The sequence below is a fragment of the Pyrus communis genome, chromosome 7 (assembly GCF_963583255.1).
Source record: "Pyrus communis chromosome 7, drPyrComm1.1, whole genome shotgun sequence".
In the NCBI taxonomy this organism is placed as follows: domain Eukaryota; kingdom Viridiplantae; phylum Streptophyta; class Magnoliopsida; order Rosales; family Rosaceae; genus Pyrus; species Pyrus communis.
The window spans coordinates 16,863,263-16,872,936 of NC_084809.1; positions in this window are offsets into that span (position 1 = coordinate 16,863,263).

Consider the following 9,674-nt stretch of genomic DNA (forward strand, 5'->3'; position numbering starts at 1 on the left):
ATTCTCACTTGGATACTGTGATTGCAAATATATAGGCTGTTTCACACCCTTTCAAATACCTGTTCAGTGTATTTGAAAGCACACAACACTTTCTAATAGCTGTATCTTTTAATCAAAAAGTACAACCCTAATAAATTAATTAAAAAACTTAATCCGAAAATTAAAATTAATGAATCTGATTAATTTTAGATTCCAAGGCCCCAGGGCCCTTGTCTTGATTAATTAATATTAATTGTATTTAGGCTATATTATATTCAAGCCTAATCCACACAACCATAAGGCCCAAGCCTTCAATCCATTTCCAAATGGTCCAAGTTCTAATTACTAAGAAAAAGGAATAAGTCTATATAAAGGCTTGTGAAAAAATACTATTGACCAATGTGGGACAAGAGGATCTCAAACTCTAACACAGCCTATGTATTGATCCAGCTCGATCTTTGAGCTGATACGCCTCCTTTATGAGAATCTTGTCCACAGCAATAGGTCCTTCCCAATTCGATGAACACATGCAGTATTTTGGATGTTTAGTCTCAATAGGTAAAACTGTTTACCAACCAAATCTTCTTCACTGAATTATTTTTGCTTCACTGTGCTGTTATAGGATTTTTCGTCAATTTTCTTCTAAGCCATAAGGAACTTTCCAGCATCGAATCTAATTTGTTCTAGGTCTTTTAACTCTTGTATCATTGCTTATGTGTATTTGTCACCTATCAAATGATGTTGCTAGACGACTATTAAGGAATTAACACTTATTTCAATGGGAAGGAAAGCATCATGTCCATAAGTTAAGATATAAGGAGAAATACCAATCCTAGAATGTTGTGATGTTCGGCAAGCCCAAAATGCTTCATTAAGAGTTAGATGCCATATGCCAGGCTTATCTTTCACCGTCTTTTCTAAATTATTCACAATGACCTTACTACTAGCTTTTACTTGACCATTAGCCTGAGGGTAATATGGTGTGGACTGCTCCAGCGGAATCTTAAGACTAGAGTGTAACTCTTGAATCTTTTAGTCGTTAAAATTATCTCATTATACATAATAATCGTTTCAAAACACCGAACCGGGTCATGATATGTTCCTCAACAAAGGCAGACTTCTTGAGTATTTAACATAGCATAAGAATTTGCTTTGACCTATTTTTTGAAGTAATCAGTAGCTACTATGATCTATACATGTTTCGCCGAACCAGAAATTGGTAGTATCTTCCTGATGACATCCATAATCTATCCTCTGAATGACTATGGTTTTACCACCGAATGAAGCACTTCAGCAGCACCTCGCTGAATTGGGCCATGGAGTTGACATTGCATCCACCCTCGTGCATATTCAATACAATCTTTTAAGATGGTCAACCAAAAATAATCATGTCTTCGAATGAGCCACCACATTTTTCCAACCTGATTGATGGGCATTACAAATACCCTCGTGTACTTTTCTCATAATTTGAAAAAAAAAAAAAAAAAAAACTTTAGTCTAGCCGACACAAAGTAACGAAAGGTCGTCTTTAACCCTTTTGGTAAAGTTCATTTTGATACACAACTTGTAACATGATGCTTCATTTTTCAATCATGTTTTCCCCCCTGGGTTGTCAAGATATCGTATAATTGGCCATGCTAGTCTGACTGCATTACTTCAACAGCACAAATGTCTTTAGGTACCCCACGTAAAGGAAAAATTTGATAATACCAAGTTTATGGAGCAACATATGACATGCATTTAACAATTAAATGGAAAAATCATACTTGTATGCACTCAAAAACAAAACTTAAATAATGAAATTCAAAGCCTAGCTGTTGTGGTGAACCAATGACTCAACTCAAAAGTTGAGATTTGTTTATACTTTTGAAGTTCTTCTTTACTTTGCAAAGGATAATCACCCAAGGTGAGGGCCTTCATTTCTTTGTTAGGTTGAACTTCATAGCCTTCATCTTCATCATTTTGCCTCCTTGGATTTTTAGATTTGGATGCTTGAATGGATCATCCAAAGGTCACCAAAGTTGGAGACCTCTAACTTTCGACACCAAGGATGAAGGAAGAACACGATTGACATGGAAGGAAATGCTAGCTTTCTTCCTCCTATGTGGCCAAACTCCTTAAAGAATGAGAGAGCTCATGTTTCTCTCTATTAGCGTATTGAAAACCTTAATCAGGGATGAGGCATAATGCCTCTTTTGTACTCACTAACTTTTGTGAATAAATTGGACCAAAATGTCCTCTCTCTATGGTCGACCTAACCTTGTTACTGGGGTTTGTGCCCTTTTGTGCTTAAGTTGTCATACAATTTAAAGCTCATGGGCTTGACCATTGAATGCCTATTTGGGCCTTGAGGCCAAACACTAACCTTAAGTCTAAAACGAACTTATTCATTTGATTAATTAACATATCAATTAATCTTAGCCATAAACAATTATACTATTTAATTCTTTACTCAACTTTGTTATATCCTTTAATCATTACCTTACACGGTACGCAATCCATTAGGTTCTTTTTAGCAAGGCAATGGGCGATTAGAACTCTTACAAATCGATTATGAATTGAAACTTACTTTCAATTCTCCTTTAGTGATTATTCATCTTCAGGTTCCACAGACCATGAGTGACACATAGCATTATGTCATAGCTACCCAAGCTCTGCATAAGAGGTTGGAGAACTTATTCAGGCTGGGATTACAATGCAATATGGTCATTCTCTATATCAATACTCTTAATCATAGTGTTTGGTTGATAGTTTATTCATTTATTATCTAATGTGATTCTCTTGTCTACATAATTACCTAGAATGTGATTTGGAATGACTTCTTAAATCTCATTCCAACTCTAGCTAGAGATTCTTAATCATATCATAGAATATTCTCCCTAAACGGTTTGATGGTTAGAGATCTCTTGTTGTACATTCACATTCCTACATGATTAAGTAGCTTAACCTTAACTATGCCCTAGACACCCTCAAATGGAATGCCTTTAACATAGTCAAAGACAAAAGGCCTACCCACAAGACAACTATGATGTCTCACATCGGGCGTTTAGGATATGTGAATGAAAAAGAAAGGTGACACGTCCTGACCCCGATATTCCCCGAATACCCGGATAGGCATATGCTAGCCGACACCCGAAGGTGACGAAAGCCATTTATTGAATACAAGAGTAATGATTAGGAGGAAATATACATGAATAAATAATCATAGAGGAAATTAAGTGAATTAAACAGAGTTTAAGAAAATAGCTAGAGTGCACAGAACATGCTCTAAAACAAGATCACAAAGAAAAGATCATTACAAGATATCACACAAGTGAATGATAGACCACTACTGGTAGGGAAATGCCTCGTACGTTGTGTCATAGTCCTCGTTTCTAAGACCTGAATGAGGGCGCAAAACAAAGGTGAGTGGACCAGGTTCATATATACAATAATAATCAACCAGTTATCAAGATACTAACCCCCACAGTTTATATAAAGAAAACTACTAGCATAATAAGTGATAGGTTTATTGAAAACCCTAGCATGCCAAAAACATCTCGAAAGACATATCGCGGAAAAACATCGCAGAAATCAAAATATCAATCGTCTCGCAGATCGTTTCGTAAGCGCGGTGTGCTGCTAGTAAGTTCACTGAATAAATATAACTCCTGCCCCTATGCTAGCATCGTGGTGTCTGCGTCCGTAGCCAGAGATTACCAACTCCCGGCCCAATGCCTGCTCCGTGTCCCTCAGCCCGTAGCTAGGGATTATTTCTCTCGGCCTAACTGCTAACACCAGATCCTCGCCCCAGGCGGCATAGTGTCCACTAGGTACGCACAAATAGTTACGCCTTTCATAAATAACCACTTCATAGTATAAAGTCATCCATCATCTATACTATAAAGAGGGGTTTCTAAAACATGTTCTAGCATCCTATCGTTATCCATCAGATAGTCTACCAGTTCATGATTTTTATAGAAAATACGATAATCAAACTATAGCTCAATGTAGGCTAATAATTAATTCCTCACCAAAAACGAGACGATAAAAAACATATTCCAATAAACATGCTTAACGTAAAATCAATCCATAAACTCGTAAGGCATGCTTTTCATTTATGCAATTAAACTATGAAATAATGAAATTTTAGAAGGGGTCCACTCGTAGCAGCAGAGTTGTGCGGAATAGGATTAAGGAAATCCCCACTAGCAAGCTCACCTAAGCACAAAAATGTACAATTTATCAAACTATGCCCAAATGGTAGAATTCCAGGAAATGGACGCCAAAAACGGATTCGGAACATCGAAATTGGCCTAGGAGAGATTTTGGGTTTTCGGGTCCTAAGGTTTTTGGTTAAAAAGGGTTAGGGTGAAAGGGGGTGGTTTAAGCTTAAGCCCAAACCAACGCATACACACGCACGACACAACACACACACACACACACACACACACACACACACACACACGTGCACCACACACACTCACACAGACACATACACTCACACGAACACACATACACATACTACACAAACATACACACACATGCACATCATGCATACACATGCACGGCATGCACACACACACACACACACACACACACACACACACACACACACACACACACACACACAGAGTCCACATACACACGCACACACTCACGCACTGCATAGCCCAAAGGCCTCACACACGAGGCCGGGCTTTAAGCCCTTTCTAAATAAAAATGGCCCAAGACCCTTTGGGTCATTGAAATAAATAACAAAAAAATCAATTAAAAAAAATTAGAACGGGCTGGGTTTGGTCTATGGGCCCAAAGCCCGTGGGTGTCCTAAACGGCCTGAAGGCCTGTGTGCTGAACGGAGAAGAAAACCAGAAATTTGATCGAGATTCGTCCCGATTCCGATTTGGACCTAAAACTAAATAAAACTAGGAAGTTAAATCATAAAAATGATGCTGAAAAAGAAGGGAAGCAAGATTTTACCACAAATAGAATCAAATGGGGTCGAGATTGGCCGAGTTTGATCCTAGAGCTCGCCAGATTTTCATGCTGGGTTCTGGAATAACGAAAATAGAGTGCATGCACAGATTAGAACCTTCCATTTGGACTGAGAACAACTCAATAAAACAGAATAGGGCAGCGAGCCTTACCTGTGTTCGAGTTTCAGAGATTTGAAGCTCACGGCTTCAATGGCAGAACACACAGAGGTGTTCTAATGACGCATGCAGGTTTACAGTTGAGTTCCTCAAGCCCTAAGGATTCTAGATATGTGGTTATTTTGTTGGATTTGTTTAGATTTTGAAAAATGAGGGGGACAAGAGCTCTCGAAGCTCTGGGGAGAGTGGAAGCTTCCGAGAGTTAGAGAGAGAGAGAGAAAACTAAGCTTTTCAGAAAATGAGGAAGGAAGAGGATAGGACTCACGGGTTGGGTCATTGGACCTAACCTTGGGCCTTAAGTTAACACAAAGGGGGCTGGGCTTGGCCCAATGAAATCTAGGTTATTTTGGGTGAGGGTTATTACAGAAGGTCTCATAAATCTAACTTATTTAGATTAAGGTCTCATGAATCTAACTTATTTAGATTACATTTTCATAGTTACACATTCCATAGACATTGTTTAACCCTAAACATTTAAGGAGACAATTTTAAACAATAATATATGTCCTTACATTAAAATAGATTAGTTTGATATGTGAAATGTTCGTAGAGTATCATCTCATTATAGGCTTCAGGGCATATTTCCAACACCATGTTCCATTGATGGTGGTAAAACATAACTCTAATTTTGATCAGGATGTGATGGTTGCATGCTTGCTCATTAACCAGAGCCAGAAGTAATATTTTTTCGACCATGATTACTTGGCTCATTTCCCCTCCTCATAAGTTACGTGTCGAAGGCTATCTAGGTGAGTTCATTGGTACCATTGTTCTTCACACTGGATATATGTTTAAAGGTGATGTAGAAAGGTCTCGGATAAATAAGTTGTAACCATGTTGTTAGAACCGAATTCATGCATCATCGTAGGAGGTGGAGATACATAAATCCGAGTAACCTGTAAAAGAAAAAATAGTTGTGAGTAAACCAAGACCAATGTGAGACCATGATTTTCCAAGGCTGGAGTAAGGCAAATAGAAATATCAATACTTCAGAAGTCCGATCATGGACTCAAACAGTCTTTGCCTACCAAACTGTCTAAATGGAGTAGCGATGCCACCATCTTCCTACTTCGGAATCAGTGGGTGAGGTATAATGACTTCGCTGAGGTTGATCATGCTTGTTTTGCAAGATATGGAAACCTAATATAGCAAGGAATCAGCAGGTTTTCTATAATCTTGGAGTCCTTACAATCTAAGGATTAGCGTGCACCGCAAGTAATCAAACTTCTAAGGGGATGCAATATCTACTTCTTAGATAACTTCTGAGATTTTTTCGATTTAATAAGGATTCTACTATCCCAAAAGTTCATCTCCTCGACTGGTATGAATGAACCCTTTTAGGGTTTATCTCTGGTGACATAATTCATGCATACTTATTCTCTTGCCCACTGCTTAAGTCTTTATATTGCTAACTAACTTGATTGTCAAGAGCCTTTGATCGGCACCCCCGATCATTGGTTCACTCAGGGTTGTGTGTTCTTTTACAGGTAAACGAGTTGAGCATCTCCACCTCTTATGGCAGTGTGCATATTTGCTCCAAACTTGGTGCCCTTATTAAAACTAAACTTATACTCATTATATGACCAATCACTTTACCACTATTATGGCTACTTCTACGCGACAACATTGCAATTGCACCGCCTCCAGGTGCGATACCGCCTCCAAATGTAGTATTGTCTCTGTCAACGAGGATACTCATCCTATATAACAAATTTGAGAAAGTCTAATGCAGATCTACGCGACCGTCGACAAGCCATGAAGGATTCAGAAGTCTGGGAACAGACCAAGCTCGCCAACCTCAAAAGGTGTGTGAAGGCCGTAAAGGAGGTCGTCTCCAATTTTAGGGAGCCAATAACAGAGACAATGGATGTGCAAACTCCAGCAATAACCACTGATATGAACTTACGAGCGAAGCACTAACACCACCCTCCTAAAACTTCTTACAAGAAGTCCAGAAAGCCCTGTGCTCAAACTCTGTGCACAATGTCAACTGCATTTACAGGTAAAAGTACCTGGGCAAGACTAAGAATGAAAGAAAGGCAGTGTATAAGAAGCCTCGACTGGTGGCAACCGTTAACAAACCCCTCCCAATCGACTTCAACTTCCTAATGTTTTCCGAACGGGATTTAGAAGACGTCCATTCCCCTTATAACGATGCTTTCATTATCAAGGTCTAAATCTCCAACGCGATGGTTAGTCGCATTTTGTGGATAACGGGTCTGCGATGAACATCCTTCTCAAGGACGCAACCGAGAACATGAGGATCCTGGACAACATCAACAAAAGTACAACCACCATCTACACCTTCAATGGGACTCCCGTTAGATCTCTTTGAACAATGAGGCTTGCGGTTGAGGCAAAGCCTTATAATTACATGTGTCTTTCCACGTCATGGAATACCCCACTCCTCACAACACCATAAACGACAGGAACTAGTTCCACAAGATGAGAGCAGTCCTTTTATCCTACCATTAGCTACTTCATTACCCAACACCCAGGGAAGTCAAAGAGATCAGGGGAGACCAAGTGGCAGCATTAAAAGAAATTATATTTAAGGGAAACAGTTACAAATTAAGTTAGACCAAGACCTTTATGTAACTTCCAAAATAAAGATTGGAATTATATGAATGGAGCATTGCTTTGAGAAGGATATGATTGAGTGTGGATTTTGAAACCTTAAGCAAACCATTCATAGATTACAATCATTAGTGCATCTCCAGCGGGAACCAAATTGCAAGGCTAATTTGGGTTCAACTGCCATCTACCCAAAAAATGTTGCTCTACTAGTAGGAAAAATGGGAGGCAATTGGATTCAAGGCAGCTGCCCCTTCTAAAATTGCAAGGACTTGTGCTTGAGTGAAGCCCAATAGACAAGGAGGCCCCACGTGAAGCCTAACAGCTCTTGCATGTCATTGTCCCAACCGATTTACAGCTTTCCCACTTTCCCACCTGTTTGCACAGTTAACACACTTGCAAATTATCAAAAAAATCATAAAAATAATCAAAAATATTAAAGCAATTATTTGAGAAATTAAGAAAAACTTAGAAAGTTCACACTTAAAAAATCTTACAAACTTCAAAACACTTACAAAATAAACAAAAATCTATTGCGATAATGACATGTGGGGATAAGACGAAGAAAACATTAAAAATATACAAAAATATGTTTGTGAATAATAATCACCCTTGCCCTTGCCCTTCCTCCTTCCAAATAGGTGGACTTGCATGATGAATCGATTTTATACTATATATTTTTTCCTATTCTTGGTATATTTTGGTGAGATTTTGATGTTTTGTTATGTATTTTCAATGTAGGATGTGCGAATTTGTTTTGAGCATAAATCAAATGGTGGAATTTTTTAGTGATTTCAAGCGGGTTTATGAGTCTGTCAAGAAGGTTCTATCAAAATTTCAAAATTTTATCCTATAGCATCTGATCGTGGTGGATTAATTTATGCCCAATGTGCAGTGCTGGCAAATTGGGTTGCAGAGCATGTTTATGACTTTTGGGCTAGAAGATGATAGATTTTAGGCTTGGGCTCTTCTTGGAACTTGAAGAGGAGGTCCTAATCTTTCATTTGATTCGTGTTTTGGAGCCATGAAGGTCCAGAAACATGGTTATTTCTCTACTAGGCAAATTTTCCAGTCAGAATTGGATTGTGATTTTAAGTTATCCTTTTACCATTTTATTTCCTAGTTTTTAGAATACCTTTTCTAGGAAGGATTTTAATTTGTAGTAGTATAAATAAAGCTATTTAGCCATTAAGGTTCTCTACGCGACATTGAGAGAACTAAGCAAAGCTTTGGAGAATTTCAAACTTTTTACCTACAAGGTGTTTTCAATCATTTTTCTACTTAATGATATTTTCTTTGGTTTTTAATATGGTATGCGTATTAATATGGTATGCGTAACTAATTTCTCTTGCTAGGGCAAGACCATGAGCCTTAGCATGAATAAGTGATTTTATTAATTTTCTTGTGAAGGGATGCATGCTTGCTTTGAATTATTAATCATCGAGTTTAAACTATCTAACTGACTTAGTGATTGGCCACCATTAGGGTAATTAGACAAGTAATTTGATACAATTTATGTTGGAATATCACCCTGAAATTGAGGAGGGCTTCTTGTGATTAGTAATTGTAAGTTCACTTAAGGCGAAAATCACTCTTAAGGGTTGAATGGTTTTTCAAAGGGTTTTCACGAAACTTAATGAGTCTTGTATGTTTATATTTGATTTGAATATCACAAACAAGTTGTATGTTTGATATACGTTTTCACTTGAATATCATGAGAAAAATATGCATTAAGAAGACCTAACCTTCAAAGCATGTATGTGGAAATTCACAAGTAATCGGTAAAATTGCATAGAATGGTTAATGGTGACGGCTAAACCCTTGTCTTTCCCATAATTGTTTTCTTCTAAAAAACGTTTTTCTTGCTTTGTTAATGTTTTCGGCAAACTTTCAGATTTTTTTATTGTTACTTTAATATTTTAAAATTTAAAATCTCCAATTTTTGATAAAATCTGTTTTAAATAATTAATTAAGAATTAGTTTACTTAC